We start from the raw sequence: 25,342 nt of genomic DNA on the forward strand, positions 1-25,342 counted from the left end.
GAACAAGCACTGTTAGCCTATGCTGGGAAAGTTGCAGATGAACGCTAATTAACGCTTGCTGCTGTCATGCTGCCTCACTGCTAACATGTATGGTATAAAACCCATTGTACCCCTTGGCTCTGGGTTCAGAGAAGCTGTCTGATCTAACCATTGGGTAGGCCTGTGTGCTGTAAGTACTCAAAGTCTCCTTGTAAGCAAACCTGGGTCTGGCTTATCATTATCTCAGCACCTTCAAACCTTAGCAGCCCATGGCCGGGGCATACAAGCAGTAGAGTAAAATGATTTTGGGAAGGTGCCTAGAACTGTGGTAGAGGGAATTTTACCCCTCCCCCTTTTTAAATATTGTTTTCTTTTTTAAAGAAATACTTCTTAAAGGCACTGGCTTTTCTGGTAGGAATGGCCATATAGGAGCAGCACTGTAGCTCTGACGATGGCTAGTCTTTATTATAGAGACACTCTGGAAAGGAACAATGGTGACATTAAAATGTATGTTTAAAAAAGAGGGGTGGGGATTAAAAAGAGATAGAATAAAAAGTAAGAGATTCCCCCTCCACCACATTTGTAACACGCCCACCCCAACTGCTCTAGGGGTTGAATAATCAACCCACCCTCCCAACATAAGTGCAAATGGGATAATAAATTGGGAACCACTGCTTCAGTCCAACACACTAACATATACAGCATTGCAAAATGACCCTAATACAAACTGGGAACTCTATGGCTGCTTTTACCTAAAGAAAAAGAGTCTGGTGATCTGATCACAGATCTTGCATCTAATTTGGCCCTTAAGAATCTCCAAGTACTCAAATAGGACTGAGTGCAAGGTGCTTTTACTGTGTGGGACATTTCTGGACATCAGCATTTTCATGGTGTGGTATGTGGTGAGTTGTGATTCCGACCACCAGTTTAATGTACTCCATTATGCTAGACAAAATACCTCTCCATATGCTGGATAAAAACACGCAAACCCAACAGATTTCTAAAGTGTAATTAACAGAAGACTACTAATTAGGTTGTTTTTGTCAGTATACTCTCATCCCAATTCTGTGGAGCAAATGTGTAACACTTTTTAAAAAGCTACTGATCACCTGTTTAATGAGCAAAAGAGAGTAGTGGGATTGAACCCAGCTTCCTGCTGCGCCTCTCAAACAGGCAAGTATTGAAATTTTAGCTTTTTAAAAAGGGCTCCACATCCATAGCCCCAGCTCTAGGATTGGAGAGGAAACCACATAAGTTGCATCTAGTTATGCTTTTAGTTTCCTGTCCAGCTAGGAATAGGATACACACATGGTGGTATCTTATTTCCACATGTCTAGTGCCCATAGCTGAATTGATGGGTCTGCCTTTTTTAGAATCTTATATATTCTAAATGTTGTCATTGGTTTTATATATTTATACATGAATAAAATGCTCAGTATCAAAGATCACCCAGTTTACCATTTCTGCCTGGTGTGTTCATGGTCTGAGGGCTGCTCCTGATGAGAACTGTTTCACTTGGATATGATACCTGAAAGCAAAGTTCATGCTATGGGCATCATTTTTAAACTGCTAGTGTGTGTATTTTTAGTTGTTTGTCTCTTCAAATGAAGCAATCAGGGGCCTGATTGTTTTCCTCTTGAGTGTATTTTAAAGAGACAAGGAGATACATTTGAAAATGTTCAGAAATGCATACTGTGTACAATTTGTATTCAGGTATTGTATGGTTCAGGTTTGGATTCCATTTTCTTTTCCTTGTTGGCTAGGGACTCCTGGCAGGTTTTAATTTACACAATTCACTCTGGTTCTGTCTGTGTCTCACTTCCAGCTGTGGTTGCCACTGGTTTCACTTTTTAAATGGGGGATGTAACGTCTGATTAACTTGGTTACCTGTGCTTGGATATGTGCTGTATTTATTGATCTTATATTGGATTCTCTTCAATCTAAAGTTTGTGAGGGGTAGCATGGGGTTGCAGGGCAGGTGACTGTAGGTGAGTCTTCAATGTACTACTAGTTTTACAGGGTCATACATTGGAGTGGAATCTTAATAAAGGCATTTAAAAAAAATAATTCCAAAGAAACCTATATGAAGAGTTGAGTCAGCTGTCTCCCTGATAAGTTCAGTTTTCTTAGCATGTATAAATAGAATCATAGAATAGTAGGGTTGGAAGGGGCCTACAAGGCCATTGAGTCCAACCCCCTGCTCAGTGCAGGAATCCAAGTCAGAGCATCCCTGACAGATGGCTGTCCAGCCTCATCTTGAATGCCTCCAGTGTGGGAGAGCCCACCACCTCCCTAGGTCATTGATTCCACTGTCGTATTGCTCTAACGGTCAGGCCATTTTTCCTGATGTTCAGCCAGAATCTGGCATCCTGTGACTTAAGCCCATTATTCCGTGTCCTGCTCTCTAGGATGATCAAGACGAGATCCTGGCCTTCCTCTCTTGGACAACCTTTCAAGTACTTGAAAAGTGCTATCCTACTTCCCCTCAGTCTTCTCTTCTCAAGGCTAAACATGCCCAGTTCTTTCAGTCTCTCCTCATAGGCCTTTGTTTCCAGTTCCCTGTTCATCTTCGTTGCTACCAGATAAAAAGTTAATCTGGTACCTTTTGTGATGGAATAGTATAATTATTGCTTATGGAAATACAAATATACCAACATTTCCACATCTCAGTTACAAAAACCTCCAGGATTATTGAAGATCCATATTAGTTTCTTTAGGAAAAGTTTCCCTGGTCTTGTGCTGGTGAGTTACTTCCACTAGTGAGGGTTGTTATTGTCACTGGAACTAAGCCTATTACACTGCTACTCCTTACCAGTTGTGGTTGTTGAGTTATAAGTAAGTGACTGTACAAAAATCACAGATGGCTGATTCATACCAGAAAGGGTCAGGCCTATAGTGCAATGGTAGGGCCCATATTTTGCATGCATATGGACCAGGTTCAGTCTTTGGCATGTCTAAATTTAAAAGGATCTTAAGTAGCAGGACTAGGAAAAACTCTTGACTCACCCTTGGGGAACCACTGCCAGTCAGAGTAGGTCAGACTGGGTTAGATGACTCACATAAAACAGATTCATATGTTCTTACCTCTCTCACCTCTCTCTCACCTCTCTTTTTAGCTGAATTGTTTCCATTGAGAAGTATTACATTTTTTTGAGGTGATGTCAGATGATCTCAACACTTCTTCTGTGGTTGATTTGTGATGGGTGTTTCACACATACATGTCATTGCTTGATTTTTCAGTCATCCAGCAGTGAACATGCATTTGTGAATTGACTCTTGACATCCAGCAGTATAGTGGCAAATTCAGAAGTGCAGGGTCCCTTCATGATAGTCACAGCCATGCCCCCTCACAGCCACACCCCTTCCTAAATTATACCACTTTGTAAGATTATACAATAAAAATGAGCTTTCAGTCATTTTGGAGGAAATCTGTTGAGTGATAAATGCAGGATGAGGGCATGTCTTTTTGAGATTCAGCAACGAGAAGGCAATAATAACTTCCAGAAGTTCCAATTGATCACCCACAGTGCCAGAAACACATCTTGTTATATTCTCCCTAGAGCAGTAGTCTGGATTGTTGATCATGTTTCGGTTTCTTTGAACATTATGTGGCCTCTGTGATAGGCTGACCATATTTCCTTGAGAAAAAAACGGGATATTGGGATGACAAAAACGGGATGGGGTTATGTAATATTCTGTATTCATGAAAAAGTAAGATGACAGCAAAAGTTTTATTACATCAACATATTGAGCTAACAATTATTCTTCAGTGACAGAACTCATACAAAGATTTAGGCAGACGTAGAAGGGGACTGTATTTCACTGAGAGTTCTGCTGTAATAAAAAAATAGCTAACAGCCTGTTGAACCGAAATATGAGTCTGAAAAGTCCGACTCAAACTGAATTGATTCAGGGTAGGGAAGAAAGAATCTCTATGGGCGGAATGATGGTAGAAATAACAGTGAGAGTCACCCTGGCACCCACACGCTGAATGGGGCTTAGCGACCGCCTCTTGAATTCCCCGCCACTGCAGACAAGCAAGGGGGCAGCATCTGATCGTCGCTAGCTCAAGAAGCCTGGCCCTGACTGGATAAAGTAAATGGAACTTCCTCTTTCGTCACACTAGTAGTGTTACTGCATGCATTGATTAGCATAGAGCCTTATGATAAACGCGTTCAGTTTTTTACAAAAAATTAAAAACGGGACAAAATTGACATTTATATTAAAACAACGGGACTGTCGGGAAATATGAAAAAAATGGTACTGTCCCATTTAAACGGTACATTTGGTCAGCCTACTCTGTGACCACTGACTCCATAGGTTTTTTTGTTGTTTCATGTGTCCAGAATCCATAGTTCAGTCATCTCTTATGGTGTTTTAGTTAGATCCAGACTTAGGCATGCTTAGAGTAGACTCACTGAAATCAAAGGACCTTAAGATAGTCATAAGTTATGACTAACTTTCCCCACTGATTTCAGTGAGTCTATTCTAAAACAAGACTAAGTTGGGATCCAACCCTTTATGTGGCCTTCTGAGCAAAGTCTCAACCTTGGGGAAATCACAGTATACAAAAACACTCCTCTGGACCCACATTCTCTTGTTCAAGAAACAACGGCTACTGCCACTGCTAATGATTATATACTCAAAGCCACACAGCAAGGGCCAGCTCAAGGCCATGATGGGCCCCAGAGTAGCTACCTGTGCCTAGTGAGCCTCCTACTCTGCCCCCAGTACTGAACTCACACACATACATATACACACAGAGAGAGTCAACAATGTACAGCAGTAAGGCAAAAACATTTTTCACTACATATTTTAGTGGAAATTGTCTTCCATGTAGGTGTGCATGAAACACTTACCTGGTTCTGCTGGGGCCATCCACAGTGGGGGGGGAGGTCCCCCCCTCCCCGGAATCCTCCCCGGCCAGCTCCGCTCTGTGGCGACTCTGTAGAGCCACCGGCCACGGCCGACCACAACTGGAATTCCAGCTGCTGCCAGGCTGCTGCAGCCACAAATGGTGGCCGCTGCGCTGGCCACCATTTGCATGGCTGCCAGCTGTGATAGGCTACATAAGTATTTACATACTTAAATAACTTCTAGGTGCCTGCACCTGCCTTTTTTTAATGTAGCCACCTCAAGACCATGTACTGTGCAGTGGCACAACATAGACTCCACCTTCCCCATAGACTCCACCTTTTGCTCCCACTAAGAACACAAGGAAAAGCAGAAAGAAAACAAAAACCAGAAAGGCTGCAGGAGCTTTCTTAGACCCAGCCTCCTTCTCCTCTTCCTCCTCCTCTCTTCCCCTCCCCCTTTCTTCCTCCTCCTGGCTGGAGCTTTTGTTTTTTATTCCCAGCTCTCTGTTTTCCACATGAGTAGGGGGGAGGCAGGATCAAGAGGAGGGCGAGGAAGGGGTGTGTACAAATTCGGGCATGCTTTCCATGCAGACCATCAAGACAAAGCAGGGAAACATATCACGCAAGCCCTCAACTCCCTTTCTCCTTCCCACAGTGAGGACAGCTCCCTTGCCCCATAGCCTTCTAACCAGGCGCCCATGGCCACAGGGAGCTGCTCCAGCTACTGGCGCCAGCAGCAGCAGCCCCCTGGCAGCACATTTCACCAGCAGCGGCAGCTGGAGCCCTGCTTGAGGAAGCCGCCACCAACCCCAGTACAAGCAGGCAGCGCTCTCTTTCCTGAGTCACTGCAACCCAATATATGTTTATTTTGGAATAACTCCCTGCTAAGTTCAATGGGCGCCTTACTCCTAAGTAAGGCCCCAGTGGATGGTGTCATCTTAAGGTTGCCCAGACTAAAACAAGGAAAGGAGAGCCAATTCTACACACAGAGAGAGAGCTAAAGTGGGATGGATGGATGGATGGAGATAGATATATGTATATGTATGTGTGTATGTGTATATATATATATATATATATATATATGAATGAGAAACAAACAAACAAAAAATCATTATTACAGTGCTTCCTCCTTGCCAATTAGGCGAGCCAGCCTAATTTGCTCCTCCTAGGCCCAAACTCCCTGGGTCCTTAAGAGCACCTGCAGGGCTGCACGGGGTGGAAGGGCTCCTGCCCTGCAGGAGCCGAGCTCTGCAGTGTTGCACCTTGAGGATGGCTTGGTAGGAGGGTGACAGAGAGGGGTGCCACAATGCCCTCCCTGAAAGGACTGAATGTGGCAAGGATTGGCAGGGGCATGGCAGGTAGGGATGTATGAAAGTCACTTACCTTTTGGAAGGGTGACATTCGCGGTGGGGGGGAGGCGCTCTGTCCCTCCCCCCGAAATTCTCTCTGGCCGGCTCCGCTCTGCGGAGCCACCGGCCAGGGCCACCCAAAGCCGGACATCCAGCTGCTGGGCAGCCTGCAGGGACGCAAATGGCGGCGGCCATAGCCGCCATTTGCATCCCTGTATTTTGCCATGATAGGCTACATAAATATTTACGTAGCCTAACATGGCAAAAACAACAACAGCGAACACAAATGGCGGCGGCTACAGCGGCCGCCATTTGCCTTCCCTTTTTCCCCCCCGCCATAATAGCTTACATAAATATTTACATAGCCTATCACGGCAAAAAAAAAACAGCGAACGCAAATGGCGGTGGCAACGGTGGCCGCCAATTGCGTCCCTTTTTTTTTGGCGTTTTAGCCTACGTAAATATTAGGGATGGCAGAGAATTCCGCCATGGATCTCGGTGAGGCTGAATGCCAGTGCATTCGGCCCCCTGAAATCTGTGGCGGAATGGCCTGCCATCCCCCCGCCCCCCCCCCCGCGGATCCCCCCCGGGATGAGACTTACCTGGGGCGGATCATCCGGGCGGCGGTGGCTCCAGCGGCGGCTTCGGTGGCAGCGGCGGTGGCGGCTGGTCTTCCAACCGGCTGCCGTCACCACCATTTGCAGTCTTGTCTTGTAAAACAAAAACAGAAAACAACGTGATAGGCTATGTAAAGATTTACATAGCCTGACTGGGTAAAAAACAAACAAACAAACCGCGTATGCAAATGGCGGTGGCTACAGCCGCCGCCATTTGTGTTCCTTATTTTTGGCCGTCTTAGTCTACGTAAATATTTACGTAGACTAAGATGGTGAAAATAAGGGGAACGCCAATAGCGTAGCAGACGCCAATAACATAGCCATAGCCGCAGCCATTTGCGTATGCACTTTTTTTGTTTTTTGTTTTAAGCCAGACGTGATAGGCTATATAAGTCTTTACGGAGCCTATCACAGCTGACTACAAGGACACAAACGGCGGCGGCTATGGCCGCCGCCATTTGCGTCCCTGCTAGCGAGCGGCCGGATGTCTGGATGTTGGCAGAGCTGGCCGGCGGCTCTACGGAATCCTTGCAGAGCGGAGCCAGCTGGCCAGGATTCCGGGGGTAGGGATGGAGTGCCTCCCCCACCCCAGTGGAACCCGGCAGACCCAGGTAAGAGGAGTTTCGTACATCCCGAGTAAATATTTACATAGGCTATTACAGCAAAAAAAAAAAAAAAAGGGGGGAATGCAAATAGCATAGTGGCTGCCATTTGCATTCCCTTAGGTTTGCCGTGATAGGCTATGTAAATACTTATATAGCCTATCACGGCCTCCGCAGGGACACAAATGGCGTCCCTGCGTTAGCCGTGATAGGCTACGTAAGTATTTACGTAGCCTATCACAGCTATATGGAAGAAGCGAATGGCGGCCGCAGATGTGGCCGCCATTCGCGAGTCAGCACGGATGGCAGCAGGGAGGTGCTCCATTCCGGGCCCATTTCGCGGGGTGGGGAGGCGGGGGGGCTTCGTTCCACCATGGCATTCGGCCTCACCGAGACCCGTGGTGGAATTCTCTGACATCCCTAATGGCAGGGCACGGCATCCAGTGGACAAGGCAGCCGCAGGGGCGCTGCGCCATGTGGTGCAGAAGGCGATGCCTAAAGCACCAACCAACATCTCTCTGGATGGGTGGGTGGTGCTGCAGGCTGTGATAGTGGTGGTGAGCGCGTAGCAGCTGCTACTGCAGCCTAGCAATAGCAGCAGCAGCCACCGCACTAGGGCTCACGTAATAGCCTCTCAGGTGCTTCCAGCCACCCATCCCACAGCAACGAATTGGAACCCATCTGTAAACGAGCTCTAGAAAAAGTGTAGGGAGGGACAAAGGCCTGGTGAACCTTGGCAGGACTACATCGCTGCTGAATGTATTGGCCTGAGGAGCGTAGCCAAGTCATTTGCAGTGTTAGAGGGGCCTAGGGATCCATAATGCTTGCTTAAGTTCATTATTGGTGCAATTCCCATGCTAGTAAGCCTCTGAGCATGTGCAGATGAGTCAAAAGGCCGATAACAGCCTTCTTGGTGCATTCCTTGCTAATGAGGAGAGTCTTTATCTCTGATGTGCCTGGGAAGCAAAGTCTGTTTACAGGTGGCTGTGCCTGAGAACCAAACACTTCTAGCCTATGCTGAGAATGAACGCTAGGGGCGCGTGCTGCTGAAACGCTGCTTATTGCTAACCTGTAGAGTATAAGACCCATTTGACCCAATGGCTCGGGGTTCAGAGAAGCTGTCTGATCCAACCATTGGGTACGCCTGTGTGCTGTAAATTGCCCAATAAAGTATTCCTTCTAAGTAAACCTTTGAGTCTGATTTATCGCTATCTTGGCACTTCTAACCTAAGAATTCAACGCCCACGGCTGGGGCAACACACTGACATCTCTCTAAAATGAGTGAGCTGAAGATCTGTATTATAAAATCAGTTGAATTCAATAGAACAGCTCCAGTGTACATAGGTCATAGCTTATATGGACTTCATATAACCCAGGGTGAGGAACCTGTGGCCCTACAGATTAGGGATAGGTTAGACATTAACTCTGTGCAGCGGAGTTTATGGATTTACTCAATTGGCACCTCCTGAACCTTTCAACGAGCCAAGGCAAAGTTGCATTGTGAAATCTGCATTTTTGCAAGCTTTCTGATCCAGCTACTCTTGGGGAAAATGTGCATATAGGGGAAAGTGTGCAGAAAATGTGTTTATTTGAGAAAAATGTACACAAAGCAGGATTTCAGCAATGTAAAGTACTTGGGGGGGAAATGCCTGCATTTAAACCTGTGTACATTAATGCATTCACTGCTATAACAGCAGCAAAACCACCACCACCACCAAAAAAGCTTGTGTGGAAATGAGACGGAATGAGCTTGACCTCAAAAACAACAACAACGACAATCTCTCTGAGATTATGATTGCCCATCCCAATTACAGATGTTGTTGGACTCCAACTACCATCAGCCCCAACCAGCATGGCCAATGGTCAGAGTTTATGGGAGTTGGAGTCCAACAACATTTGGAGGACCACAGTTCCCCCCCCCCCGTTATGACCCAAGATGCTATGCATTGTTTCCATTTCATACCAAAGTAGTATGCCAAAGATAACTCCCACTAGCACTTAAGTGAGTTAATTATCCGCAATGAAAAGATTCAGATTTGTTAGTGATTGTTCACACTATTAAAGTGTTTAGACATGTTGGTAGCTTAATTATTTTAAAACCAGAATTTATTCCTGCCATTAATGGGATAATACAAAGAACATAAAGATGATATTTATCACTCGGATTACTAAATCTTCATTTGCCTTTTATGCAGCAATTCTGTGTAGAGTTAATCTGATCCTTGAAAAAGACCTTGTTTTTGTTTTGTTCCTTTTTTCCCCTTCGATGCAAGAAGCTTCATGTTTAAATGACTCAACAGAATAAACATATAAAGATGGAAATGCTTCTATTACCTAAGTGCAAACTATAAATTGAAGTACAGCATTAAAATGCTAATTTAATAATTGCTAATTTCAAAGAGCAGATTGAAGAAGCATTCTATCCTGAGCTTGTCATTCATATTGTGGAATTAGATTGATGTACTTGGTTATGCGAAAGCACCTCTCCATGTGCTAGGAAAAAAACAGATCTACAAAACTTAATTAGCAGAGATTTGTTAATTAGATTTATTATGTTAATACTTTTTATCCCTTTAGAATAGTATTGAGGTTCAGCCTCCTAATAGCTATGTTTATTATATATGCAACGAATACCCTGTATCAAAGGATCCTCAAATGTTACTTTACTACAGGAGACTGATGAAATAGATTTCGCAAAATCCAATTAAAAGTAGAAGGTAATGGAGTTTTGTCTAGGGATGGGCAGATCACTTAACCAATTCCGGCTGGGGGGTCTGTGGGGGGGTCTACAGGGAGGAAGGCAATCCAGTTCTCCCCCAGAATCCGTCCAGGCCGGCTCCGCTCTGCGGTGATCCTGCGGAGCCAGCCACTGGCTCTGCAACGCTGGCGATACGGCCAGCTGCCATTGCCATGCTGTATCACTGTGCTAAGTCCGGACGCAAATGGCATCCGCTACGCCATTTGCGTCCCTGTTTTCACGTGATAGGCTACGCATTTGTATTTATGTAGATATAATTTGTGTGTAAACAGGGACGCAAATGCGTAGTGTCCGGACTTAGCACAGCGATACCGCATGGCAATGGCAGCCGGCCATATTGCCAGCGCTGCGGAGCCGGCGGCTAGCTCCACAGGATCACTGCGTGGTGGAGCTGGCCTGGACGGATTCCGGAAGGGCACGGAGGTGAGTCCTTTGTTCCTCCGTGGACCCCAATGGGGCTGGATTCTTGGAATCCAGCCTCATTGGGGTCCATGGCGGAATTCTCCAACATCCCTAGTTTTGTCCAGGCAATAATGCATTTGAGCTTCTGACTTTAGCTTCATTTAGCAACTTCATATTCTGACATAAAAGAAAGTTTTTTTATGCCATGTCTACCCAACTAAATAACAAAGGCTTTCTTTCTAGAGCAGAGATAAATGGCTGTGTAATAAGCTTGAAAATAAGGCCCAATGCTTGTGTTCATTGTCAGTATTGAGGAGTCTCCTGGAGAAGTTTTTTTCGGGTCATTCTAGACACAATGGTGAACTGGTCATGTGAGTGGTTGGCAATAAACCATATGATTTTGCACAGTGTTAAAAATCATTCATACAGACTGAAGGTTCCAACTACTAAGGCAAATACATGGGGAGAGCAATCCTATGGACCCTAGGCAGCATCTGGGGGTGGGGGCATAGGATAGTTTGGATTCCTTGATCTGAGGTCAAAGACAGTGCTCTGACCTCAGACCCAGGAGTCCGAGCTCCCTGCTTCCTTGCCCTCCCTCTTGCAGCCAGTGCAAAGAGAACCATGCCGGCTGCCTGTCCGAGGCTGCAAAAGTGACCTCGGAGGGAAGGTAAAGGGGGCATTCCTAGGGGAGGAGAGGGGACTGGGGAAGCTGGTTTATGAGGAATCCTCGGGCCTTGCCAACTTCCTCCCCTCCCCCTCCCTGACTCCTCAGTTAGATGGGCAAAACCCCCAAACAAAACCTGCTTAGCTGAAATGCAGAGCAGGAGGAGCACAGAGGCTTACAGCCATCCCCATAGGATTGCATACTAAAACACAATGGCGTAGTGTAACTGAGCAGCATGTAGGGGCTGTTGCCAAATGTCCTTGTTAACCTGCCCACTCCAACTTGCATGTATACATGTGTAATAATGAACACAGGTCTAAGGGGGCTTTTAACCCGAGATGTAGTGTGCACACAGCAGATTTATGCATTCCACTCTTAATGAAGTGGGGAATAGCTCCTTCTAAAATGGGAAGATATTTCAGAAACACAGACTTTATTTGTATGGTTTTTGTTCTCAACACACATGCATTCTCATTACAGAAGACAAACAAAATGGCTTAGTTAGTATACCAGCTCAGGCAAGGATGTTACAAATTAGTGGTGTAGGGAGGGTGTGGATAGCAGGTATTGAAGTGGTATTTGGGAATGTAAAGAGATCGGTGGAAGGGGAAGAACATTTGGGGAAAGGGAGAGTGGTGCTAAGGATAGGAGGTGAAGTGGGTTACAGGAAGGAGGGAGAGTCAAGGAAAGAGGGCTTTGACTAGCTAGGGCTTTGACCAAAGAGCTTTATTTATTTATTAAATGTATTAATTGCCCATCTGGCTGGTCACCCAGCCACTCTGGGCAATGTACAACAAAAGAACAGTTTAAAACAATATAATACTACATTAAAAACATCATATTTCTAAAAATACCCTAACCCACCCCAAATGCCTGCCTGAACAACCATGTTTTTCATGCATGGTGGAAGCTCATTAAAGAGGGGGCATGGCGGAGTTCCTTAGGGAGGGAGTTCCACAGAGTGGGGGCCACGCCACCACAGAGAAGGCAAGGCCCTCTGTCTCGTCCTCACCACCCTAGCTGTCCTGGATGATGGGACAGAGAGAAGGCCATCTGAGGCTGAACTTGTTGAGCGGCCTGTCTGGTGTTGCTGGAGGCGCTCCTTGAGGTAGGCTTTAGATTTTGGAATGGTTAAACATTCCTCTGAGAGAGGACAAAGGGACAGCCATCTAGTCCCTCAGTTTTGAACACCACCCCCAAAAGGGGGGGGTCATTTTGCAACTTCCTTCTTCCGTGTTTTTTTGAGAATGAAAGTGCTTCTCAAAAGACAATGAAGGGGAGGCAGGCAAATATATTGTGGGTAGTCCAAGGTAAAAGCTAGTTAAAGAAGCAGGGAAAAGCTGCCCGGGTTTCTGGGAAGGGAGGAAAGGGAGAAGGGAGTTCCAGTGAGCTGATAACTGGCCAGAGAGAACTTGGTAATGGAGAGAGCTATATAGCACACCTACTACATATTCATTATTGCAGTTTCTTTCTCATTTCCATGGCCTGACTGAGCCATCACTGGAAGAATCAGTGTGATATAGTGGTTAGAGTATTGAATTAGTGCTAGAGAGACCCAAGTTCAAATCTTCTCTCGGTAATGTAGCTCTTTGAGTGACCTTGGGCAAGTCACCATTTCTCAGCCTAACCTACCTCACACATTATGTAATAATTTCCAAATAACTCAATAGGGCTTCATACAGATATATATCTATATATCTATATATATAGAGAGAGAGAGATTAGGATTGAGATTTTTTTCCCCCACCAAATTTGCAGTATGACAGACTGCAATTCTACATACACTTGCCTCTGAGAAAGTTCTACTGAACATGGAAAGGAAAGGTTTATCTTGTGCAAGCACCGAGCCATTACTGACCCCTAGAGGGACGCCGTTTTTCCTTGGTGTTTTCCTGGCAGACTGTACAGTGGGGTGGTTTGCCATTGCCTTCCCCAGTCATCATGACTACCTTTCCCCCAGCAAGCTGGGTACTCATTTTACCAACCTCGGAAGGATGGAGGGCTGAGTCCACCTGAGTCAGCTACCTGAAAACCAGTTTCCGCTATGTTCTACTGAACATAGTGAGGCCTTAATCCAAACAGATTTCACTGTTAATCTGAAATGTATATAGGGCTAAACTAGATGTTCAGTGTACCTTTGCACCTAATGTGCAGGTTTTTAAAAAATGGAAATAGCATCAGCAGGAAGGGTGATCATTATTGGAACGATAACAGGCAGGGAGGAGGAATTTAACCTTTTCCTCCCCTGCCCTTCTCCTGAGGAAAAAAATTCCCTCCTCTGAAGCTGCTATTTGCATCAGGAGGAAATCCTTCATTAGTGCCAATTACATACAAGATGTCATCATTCTGCATAGCCTGGAACTACCTTAACCATTTGGGGAACATGTTTTGCACCCCTCCCCCCCCCAAGAGACCTACAAATATATTCCCTTAAGTTTTCTAATAAGCAAAATATCATAGTCTGTGTATTAAATTTCATTTCTAAGATGAAAGTATTGTTGCTGTTGAGGGCTATGGTTCTTCCTTTCCCCATTTTTATGCAGAGGCTTACAAATGTCTCTCTTTTCAGTCTTTTCTTGAAATCAGCATATATCGGGTTCTGGGTGTGGAGGTGCACTGGACTTGTGTTACTGTCCCTCTATGAATCACTCTGTGTGAATGCAAATACTGGTCAGCCACGGTTCCTGCTAGCATGCATTTTGTTTTTGTGTAATTCTTGGCAGGTTCCACTAACTTCAAGAATGTAGCTTCGGGCAGCTGCAGCTTTGCTTGCTTACTGGTACAACTAGCAGTAGTAGATACAATCCCATTATAGACATATGAAATTAAGATGCTACTAATCTTGAGCATCTTTCAAATCCAGACAGACAGCTCCTGACCAATCTAACATAATTACATTGTCTGGGGAGCCATTCCCAGAATAGATGCAGCTGTTACATTTTTCTTTTTTGGAGAGATAATTATAATTAAGGGCAACTTTCTTAATAAGAAGAGAGAACTAATGTATTATAGTTCTGGTGCAGGCACGAGAATATAAGCAAACTTCAACTCCTGCAGAAGAGATACTTATCACAATGGCCATGCTACAAAGTTTTAAATACGATGGGTGGGGAAGAGTTCAATTTTGGATTAGAAATATATGGGCCATCTGTTAGGAATCCTGTGAGCATCTTACAGGACTAACCCTCTACACTACAGCAAGAGAAGAAGACAAAAGTCCAGGGTTGTGCTGTTGGACTGCATAGGAGCTTTCAGAATCAGTACTCTGTCTTTGATGCATGGCCCCAAACACCCCTCCCCAAATCTAGTCTGTACAAATCAGGGCCTAAGAACAGGGTATAGGGATGTGGGCTTCTGCTTCCATGTTTGACTCCATGCATTCAAGTTCCTATTTACATAGATGCCTATCATATTCATATATATATATATATATATATATATATACACATACACATACACATACACATACACATACACATACATACATATATATATATATATATATATATATATATTAAAGTTGGGAGTTAGTTGGTCATCCCTTTTTGACTGCCTTCCCATTGACCAATTCTCATGAAACACACTTCATTGGAAAGCTCTTGACACGAAGATTCCATGAATGTCAACAGTTTTCACTATAATTCAAAGTCGGGAGTTTATGTATGTCCATAAAGCTTTAAAAAGAAAGAAAGAAAAGAATTAGGCCATCTTCTATAACAGTGTAGTATTAAGTTTTATTTTTAATATCAAAAAGATGTCAAGTATAACTAAACAAACAATTAATTGCAAATTGGAGCAAAATGAAATATGAACACACACAAAAGTATCTGTACACCTTTATAAACAGAGGTACAACCGAAGTACAATGATATGCCCGTAACATATGGACTGTTAACACATTATGAAGGGATTAAGAGACGCTTAAATTTAAAAGCAACCCTGTCAAAGTTTAGTTATTGCTCAGAAAGAAAGTCTCTAGCTATTAAATTTAAATTTGACAAAATAACATTTAAAAATCTCTGTACACCTGTATAAACTCAGGTGCAAGCCACAGTACAATGATATGCCAGTAACATATGGCCTGCAAACAAATAATGAAGGGATCTACATTGCCATGGGTCATGTGTGCTCATTGGCATACCTCAAGATTCAAGTTGTTGATGGACCAGAACAAGGATATTACAGTGGTCACCCTGGAGTTTACCTCAAGAACATTGTGTTTAAGGAAGTTTTTTAAAATTAAAAGATGTAACACTTCAAATGCAGTTAGTTAACTAAATGCAGTTAGCTAAGTTAAACCTTTGGTTAGATTTGATTTTTCTCAGAGTACTGTGTTTGTGGGTAACCAAGTGGTGTAGAGTAGAAATAACGTAGGCCCCAGTGCAAATGAAACACTGAAGATGTGAAGGTTCGGGCTGAGGACAGTGGGTGTGATCCTTCTCTCCCTTCATTTCCATCCACTTCTACACTGGTATTTTTTGCATGGTGGGCAGGGCTAGCGCTACCATTAGGCAGCTTGAGGCAAGGCAACTGCCTCAAGTGTTAGATGCTGAAGGGCAACAGTGGCCATCTCCCAGTATGTTCCTCCTGAATCCCTGACCATTCCCTTCTCTTGAAGGACAGAGCTATGTGTGCCACACAGGCCATCCTGCAGCCCCTAAACCAGGGATGGACAGACTCAACCATGCCTGGCTTCGTTGGGCTCTTGCTGAGCTGCTGCTGCTGCCCACCCCTGCTTGTGGTGCTGCACAAGCTTCATTGGAGCCCAGCAAACACCTGACAAAGCTTCAGGGCCACCTGTCCTCCCTAGTGAGTGGTCATTATGCACAACAGTGGTGGCTCAGGTGCTTCCAGGTAGGTAAGGTTGCATAATCGGCGGCCATAAAGGGACCATCTATGCAACATTACGGGCGTGAATGGAGCATTCGTGCCTGTGCTGTTGCATAGATGGATCCTTTACGGCCGCCAATTGCACAACATTACCTACCCTGAAGTGCCCAAGCTGCCATTGTTGCATACAATGTCCACTAGCTAGGGAGGATGGGCAGCTGCCGAGTGCTCACCAAACTGTGGGGTGCTCACCAAGCAGGTCCACGGTGCCCTATGATTTGGCAAGCAGGTTCTTGGAGGGTGGGCAAGGTCCACTGATTCCACATGCACACACATGCCAGACTCACAGCATCCCTATCCTAAACTAGCCTGCTGAAAGATACTGTCCCATTGCTTGAATTGAAGTTAGAGAGATAACATTATGCATGGTGTGGAGAAAATGGATAGGGAGAAGCTTTTATCCCTCTCTTATAATACTAGAACCTGGGGTCATTCCATGAAGCTGAATGGTGTGAGATTCAGGACAGATAAAAGGAAATACTTCTTCACACAATGCAAAGTTATACTATGGAATTTGCTACCACAAGATATAGTGATGGCCACCTACTTGATGGCTTTAGAAGGGGATTAGACAAATACATGGAGAACAAGGCTATCTATCAATGGTCACCAGGTATGATGACAATATATTACCCCCAGTATCAGAGGCACTATGCTTCTGTATACCAGTTGCTGGGGAACACAACTAGGAGGGTGCTGTTGGACTCATGTCCTACTTGTAGGCTTCCCACAGGCAGCTGGTTGACCACTATGTGAACAGAATACTGGACTAGATAGCATGGCTCTTCTTATGTTCTTAGAACATGACCACTCAGAGAGATTTGGCTATCAGTTGGTATAGAAATGTAATGAATAAAGAAACAAAAATGATAATAATGTGCATGGGGCCTAGATATTATTTAAGGAAGGTGTTCATTATTATCCAGCAAAAGCATTGCTATTTAAAGATAAGTATCATTATTTAAAGTATACATTTCTGATGCAAACGTGGCTTAAGGTTACAAAAAAGTGTGAGTTATGAAAAAATCTCTCATTTCAATTCACATCTTTGAGGACCCACCTGCAAATATGGCAGTTAACAAGGAAAGGTGGCTGTAGCCCTACTTTCCTCCTTCCTTCCAACAATCTTCTGTTAGGGATGACTGAATCATTCCGTCACTCCCGAGGCAGACCTGTCGCAGTAATATCCCACCCTCAGATGAGTCTACTCATTGCATCTCTGCTCTGAGCTGGCTTCATTCTAATCAGGGAGTATGTTTAGAATATTGTTGACTCAGTTATAAACAGGGGGAGGGGAGGGCTCTAAGGAAAGTATTTTTTAAACACATAATCTAAATAAATCATAAGAGTGAAGTTTGTCTCCAATTTTAATACAGAAAAAAGTGTGCTGGTGCTAACAGAAGTTTGGTAAACATTCTTCTGGGGTATTTCCAAATAAGGTGTTTACCATGCAGTCATAAGTAGTGTAACTAGGTAATTTTAGATCCTGGAATTAGGGCGCAATCATATGGCCGCTAGTCAGTGGCTAGATGGCCATAGGATAGGTCGGTTCCCAGGAACTGACCTCATAGCCTGCACTCTGAGGTCAGTTTCCTCAGAACCGACCTTCCCCCCTCCCACGCTGCCTCATAGGCAGAGTGGAATGGCCCCGTGCTCTGTGCTCGGAAGAGGAGCGAGCACGGAGTGGCAAAAATGGGGCATTCCTGGGGGCATGCCAGGGTGGGGAAGTCAGAAATCTGGTATGACACATCCAACTTGTGGTCCAGCCACCACTTCCCATGCTCCAACGTCCTGTGGCTAGACAGCCAAAATCGGCTGTCTAGCCACAAATACAGGGCAGCTGAAGCGCAGAGGGGATGATCCCCTCCGCGCGTCTCCTGCCCTGCATTGGATAGGTGGTCGCCTCCGAGTTCGGAGGCAGCTGCCTTTCCCGGTGGGATTGCTCCCTTAATAACCTTACAGGGTCCCTCTTTAGATGTCCATGGGTATTATATCCTTTGTGAAGTGCACAATTAACATTACTCTTCTCTCCTCCCTCTCCCCGCTGTCCCACAACACAAACACAATTCCATGGTTTACAGTTGCTTCTACATTCCTGATATATTAGAACAAAAAACAAATAAAAGACAGTTTGGCAACCCTCATTTAAAAACAAACAAATAAAAGACAGTTTGGCAACCCTGATTTAAAAACAACCAGTTTCACATTTTGAACTCATTTAAATCATGGCACAATCATGACTGCAGGAATAAAATTGAGTTTGCTTCTGCTGCCCAGACGCTAAATATATTTACTTGGGAATAAGCACCATCTGCTTGTAAAAAGGGATAATATATTTTAAAAGTAAAAATAATAAAACAAGCACCTGTACTAATCTACATGCCCGGCCAGTTATCCCCTGACTATTAAATGATTTTAAAAATAAGAAGAATGGCAGGATGCTGTGGCAACCAGCTTTAGCCCTGGTAACCCATGAGCTGAGGCGAGTCCTATGTGCTGCTGTCCCCATCATTCTCTGGTGATCATTTGGTGGGGGGCAGGTGCTATGGTGGCCATACTCCTGGCAATTGCCATACCTCATTCATGGGATTTTATCAGGGGTTTAGACAACAATGCCATTTTCCATTAGTAACCCTCCTATGTTTTCTCACTGCTGTTTCCATCTTGTGTCTTACCAAAGAAATCTGTTAAGGAGGGAAAAATGGAATAACTGCACAAAGTCTTTTGATTTGCTGACCATCTGGAAACACCCCTGAAATCCAGAATAATGGTCAAAGCAATAACATTTTTATGTCAATACTATCTCCACACAAATACGGAACTTTGATTCAGAGAAAGTTGACTTGCCAACTACAGTTGGCTGGGCAGATATTTACCTAGGGTCTCCTATGTCTAAATACAAGGATCACTCCAATGAATGACTGTGGCAATCAAAGTACTTCTTGCTAATTATGTCCTGCAGTTAGCGATGTCAGAGAATTCCGCCACAGACCCCAATGAGGCTGGATTCCAAGAATCTGACCCCATTGGGGTCCGTGGTGGAACAGAGCACTCACTTGCGTGCTCCTCTGGAATCTGTCCAGGCCGGCTCCTCCATGTGATGCCAGCTCTGCAGTGCTGGCAATACAGCCGGCCGCCATTGCCGTGCCATATCGCTGGGCTAAGTCCGGACGCAAATGGCATCCACTACACCGTTTGCGTCCCTGTTTTTTCATGCAATAGGCTATGCAAATATCTATGTAAATATTTACATAGTGTAGCCTATCACATGAAAACAGGGATGCAAATGGCATAGTGGACACCATTTGCATCCAGACGTAGCACAGCGATACGGTATGGCAATGGCAGCCAGCCATATCGCCAGCGCTGCATTGCTGGCAGCCGGCTCCTCAGCATCACCGTGGAGTGGAGCTAGCCTGGATGGATTCTGGGGGGAGGGATGGATCACGGCCCCCCCTGCGGACCCCCCCCCCCAGAATGGGGTAAGTGATCTGCCCATCCCTACCTGCACTCGGAACTATTTCAAATAATGCACATAGGGTTGTGTTGTTGTTTTTTTTTAAGAGCATTAGTTATTTTCAAGAGGTTTCTATATGATTTTCTTAGCTAAAAATGTGTCAGATTGCTTTTTTAAAGCAAGGTGTTTAATTTTTAGCAGCACTTCTGGTAACAGTGCCTAGGCTGGTTGTTTTTTCTTGGAAAATTAAACTTGAAATGATAGGCTTAGACATTCAGTTCTAAAGCATGGAGAGGTTAAAATGCAGTAACATGGATCACTACTTTGCAATCTGATTTATTGGTAACAGCATGTAGCTAACCATCAACCTCCTGTGGTAGTGTCCCTGAACACTTTGCTTATTTTCAAGGGCAGCCTTTTAATTTTTGAAGGAAGCCAAGTGAATAAACTCTGAGAGATACGTGTGCAAGAATAGCTGTTAAACAAAAACTAGTCATTTTATGTTAAAAATTATAGACAACAAACAATTCCAGTCATCCTGTGCTTTCTAGTTCGTTTGATACATGAGGCACAATTATGCCCTATAATAAAGTATGTGTTTAATGAATACATAATTATATGTCCTCCAACTAGGCATGGAACTTATTTTCTCCGATAATTTTTTACTGCCACGTGTAAGTGTGAGGCTTCAAAGAGAAAACTTACTTCTTCCTCTCTGAAATTCTGTAGTTGTAAGAAATTCCTGATTTTTATTAGGCGATTGCTAGGTGATCTCATCACTCACTACACAGTAGGGATGAGAGAACAAGGGATGCTTGAGCTTGTTTAAAATCTCCAAACTTTACTTCAAAGCTTGGTTTGGCTCACTCCTGTTCTCATTTGGGCCCTGCTTTTTTTGGTTAATTTGAACAGGAAAAGTGCACATTTTTCAAAAGTTGTGCATTTTAAAAGTTGTGCATTTTTTGAAAGTTGTGCATTTTAAAAGTTGTGCATTTTAAAAGTTGTGCATTTTTTGAAAGTTGTGCATTTTAAAAGTTGTGCATTTTTCGAATGTTGTGCATTTTAAAAGTTGTGCATTTTTCGAAAGTTGTGCATTTTTCCAACATGCAGGTTTTCAGTTGTGCATTTTTAAAGTTACGCATTTAAAAAAATGCACCCTTTAAGTTGCACATTTTAAAGTTACCCTAATAAGTGGCAGCAGCATAAAAAGATCTGCAATTCCCATAATGTTTTGTCCTTTCTTGTGAAATGTCAGTGCAATATTTTAGAATTTGAGGATTGTCCAATTGACCATACAGGTAAAAGCTGAATATCCTTCATCCAGGTGAAGAAGAAAGATGTCCAGTTGATGGTAGATTGCCTTTATCCATGTTAAAATGAATGATTTGCATGAGGTTTGAGCCTTTAAAAGAGCTCTTAAGCAAAGGTTATGCTGAAATGGACATACAGATTAATTTCCATGGAGGATTAATTCCTATGTGATGGGATGTTTATGGAAATCCTAAATCAGATTTCCAAGCACATTCCGAACGTTCTGCAGTCAAAGCATATGCTCTAGCACTGAGCTACATTCTTTCCCTTGATCTATGATCCCTTCCCAAATATATCCCTTCCCTACATAGATTCCTCAATGGGAATGGTTTCTGAAGTCCATCCATGTAAAAAAAGCACTATATCTCAACCAGCTCCTAATTGATTCTCCAAAAATGGACATTGGCCATAAAATATGAAGGCCATCTGGGAATGGTAGTGAACATTACCCAGGACATGTGGGGAGTTAGACTTCCTCAGCTTACCATAGATTTATCTAGTTGCATGATAATGGAGGGGGAAATAAGCCACAATGGCTTATTTCCCCTGCCACATGTGCTGGTTGCATGCCAAGGGGATTTGCATAATTACCCCCACTGGCGCAGCTTGCGGTGTTGTGCGAACCTGGCAAGGGTGACTTCTTGACATGGTTTACGAGCCATCCAGAACTCATGGGATGTTTTAACCCCAGCAACAAGCCACCTCGGCCAGATTTGCATGACATGGCAAACCATGCATATCACTGTGGCACACACACGGCATGGGAAAAAGCACCATAGTTTATTTCCCCCTCTGTGATTGTGCAAACAGGCCCAATACGTAATAGGTTTACACTGCCTGATCGCTACCTAACAAATGCTTAAACGAAAATGTTTTAAGAGGCATGAAAGTGGAAGCATATGCCCAACATTGATCAAATGCTGCAATGGCTTATGTTCAGATTTTTATTTCATTTAATTTTGCTTCCTTTGTTATGCCTATAATATCTAAATAAATTGTTGTTTTTATGTATTTTTATTGTTCGCTTAGTCATTTCATTATCTGAACCTACTTTCTACAGTGGACAAAGTTGTATTTTCTGTTGTATTTTTTTTCTGGGTCCATGCCCAGGACAAATATTACATCTGTCCAAAGGAAGGAACAGTTCTCAGGCCAATACAAAATTAATTCTCTGATGAAAAGCGTACGTATAAGAAATAAGCCTTCACATTCTCAAAATCCTTATTATGTAGTTATTTATGTCCATAAAGCTTTTTTTTTTTTTTTTTTAAGAATTAGGCTATCTTTTATAACAATGTACTACAAAGTTTTTTTTGTAATACATAAAAATTCAAATATAATTTTAAAAAAACATAATTGCAGATTGGAGCAAAATGAAATATGAACACAAAAAAGGTCTCGGTACACCTTTATAAACACTGGTACAGGCCAAAGTACAATAATACTCCAGTAACATATAGCCTGTAAACTAATCATGAAGGGCTTAAGAGATGCCTACCGTTAAAAGGAACCCACTCAGCCTGTGACCAAATCATGAAGGAATTAAGAGACACCTATAGTTAAAAGTAACCCTGTCAAAGGTTAGTCATTGCTCAGAAAGGAGGTCTCTAGTTGTTAAATTTAACAAAATAATATTTTAAAGTCTTTGTACACCTTTAGGGTATACTTAACGTTGTCACTCAAACTGGATGAGACTTCAGTCTCATTGATCAAGCTTGACAGCACCCTTGGATCTCTTCTTAGATCTGCTGACATTGTCATCTGGGACGAAGTGTCAACTGCTAACCACTTTGTACTGACTGTGTAGACTGGCTGCTGAAGGAAGTTATGAGCAGTGGCACCCCATTTGGTGTTTGGTGTTGACTTTAGGCAAACCTTGCCTGTTGTCCCACAAGGCACCTATGCAGCCATCATAGTCCAGTTGGTCAAGAAATCCAACGCCTGGAACAAATTCCAGCTTACTTGCAACATGCACACCATGGAGAGTGAATCTGAATCTGCTGCCTATTCTCTGATATGGAAGAGTTCCCAGCTGTTGGAGAAGACATGATCAAGATCCCAGACTCATGCATTGTTAACAAGGACATTGTCACTGCTGTCTATAGGACTGACTTTACCAAGGCAGCTGTACATGCTAATGCAGGCAAGAAGATTCCATGTCCCAAGAAGAGTACTGTGATTACATCAATCAGATGGCATTGGACAGAATGGAAGGTGAGGGAAGGACCTACTTGAGCCTATATGAAGTCACTGGCAATGATGCCAGGTTTGATGTGCGATACCCTTCGTAGTTCCTAAGCACTTTCAACCCAAGTGGTCTGCCATCAAGCAAGTTGACTCTGCTAAGGAACTTGGATGTGACTCAGGGTCTAACCAATGGCACAAGATTCATTGTGCTTGCCATGCACAATAGCGGTCTTCATCAGGAAGCCCGGACAGGCAAGCAGATCTTCCTGCCAAGGATCAGCCTTACACCTTCTGACTCATTTCTCCCTTTCCATTTCAAGCATCTCCAGACTCCAGTTCCCTATCCATCTCCTAGCCATTAACATCAACAAGAGCCAGGGACAGACTGTGGACCAAATTGGCATCTACCTGCCTACACCTGTCTTCTGCCATGGACAACTCTACGTTGCCATGAGTCATGTGCACTCATTGGGAAACTTCAAGATTCAAGTCATCAGTGGAGCAGAACAAGGACATTACAGTGGCCTCCCTGGTTCTTTACACTAAGAACATTGTATGTAAGAAAGTTTTGTAAAGATAAAAAGATGAAACACTTCGAATGTTTCAATAAACAGAGTTAGTTAAGTTAAACCTTTTATTTGCTTTGATTTTTCTCTGTGAACTCTGTTTTCAGGTAACCAACTGCTGTACACCCACACACAAATTATTTTATATATTTTATCTTTTCTTCCCCATTTTTTAATTCAACTGAATTCTCTATTGTCTCATCCCAAAGGTGTCTTTAGAGCCCCATTTTTTTTTAATTATTTCAAGAACTGGGTTTTTAGGTAGTCAGTTGCATTTGTTCCCAAATCTCTAAACAAATAATGTTCAGTGTTGGTGGGCCACTCATCTACCCCATTGCCTGAACCTTGGCAGGTCACTCACAGTCTGACATCATTGTTGGGCTCAATGAAACTGCAAGCCAACCTGGAACTAAAAAACTGAGTTCAATGGATTTCAGCCTGAAGTGGAGTGAGCTCCTGGAGAAGATAGAGAAGGGAAGATTAACAATACCGGCTAGCTTTTTGCCAGACCAGAAAGCTCATGGTGCTGAACTACCCTGAAGATTACCTACCTGAGGAACTACCCTGAAGACGTTGGAGTTGATCATCTTATAGGCCCCTTCCAACCCTGCTATTCTATGATTCTATGATTTGGGGGGGGTGGGTTGAGCTGTATGTAAAACATACTGCAAATAAATAAATAAATAAATAAATAAATAAATAATCTGTGCTTCCTGTAAAGGGAAGTGGCCTAGCTACTTGAATAAAAGAAGTATTGATACAAAGCTTCTGGCCAAACAGTTCAATTGCATATGTTTTGACCCTTCAGCCATAGATATGGTTTTAACCATATATCCACAGACTTCCCAACTTGCCACTTGTGAATACATCTTTTGCTTTGGCAAGAGCACAAAATCAAAGAGATCCTCTGCCCTTGTTCTGTGTGTAGAGAAGTATAAGGACTTTTCATGGTGCCAGGCTGATTTCAGAAGCACAGGAGGATAGGAGAAATGCTCCCTATTGAGTTTCAGGAGACAATTGGAGAGCTGTGAGACCTTTTGCTGATTTTGAAATCTCTGAGATTTAGTGTGACTTCCCTCTCCTCACATTCCTCTCCTCAGAAGACAGGAGGACAGACACACACACACATATGCATGCACGCACACTCGCGTACGCGCGCACACACACACACACAGTTGGACTGGGACTTGAACTAGGTGTAATGTCAGAAGACTCTGTCCTATCCCTCTGGAAAGGTAGGGGTAGGGTCATAGGGAACACACATTTTTACTGGCTACCAAACCAAAGCAAATTTTGACCCCTTTCTTTAGCAACAGCTCCAGTGACCTCACTTGAATATATACACATCTGGGGTGCAACATTTATACTATGAAGATTGGGCAGCGGGGGGGGGGGGTTGCATAATTTGTAAAGTATACGTTTTAGAGGCATCATGTGGAATGGGTATAAAATTCAAGTGAAATATCTTGGGATGGAGATACTTACCTGCACCCACCGAGTGCAGGTGCTCTTTGAGTCACTGCTACCACCTTCCCCTGCTTGCTGGGCCTCGCAAGCCCTGGAGGACTCAGTGAGTGGTCTGGGAGTGCCCTGCAGCCACCCACTCCTCACTCCTTGTCACAGTTATGCAAGATGGGGGCTCTGTAATTTTTGTATGTTTAATGTTGCGCACAATGACAGCTGTACAGGCCCATTTCCGCA

At 43.7% G+C, this 25,342-nt stretch overlaps 1 protein-coding gene across 1 annotated transcript in view; it reads left to right on the top strand.

Annotated features, from left to right (window-relative positions):
• The window catches only part of CSMD3 (CUB and Sushi multiple domains 3), an 819,154-nt gene that overhangs the window by 62,264 nt on the left and 731,548 nt on the right, over positions 1-25,342 (top strand). The window lies entirely within an intron of this gene.

Source organism: Heloderma suspectum, chromosome 4 (assembly GCF_057233095.1).
Source record: "Heloderma suspectum isolate Gila_16-S chromosome 4, 16-S_ref, whole genome shotgun sequence".
NCBI classification, from domain to species: domain Eukaryota; kingdom Metazoa; phylum Chordata; class Lepidosauria; order Squamata; family Helodermatidae; genus Heloderma; species Heloderma suspectum.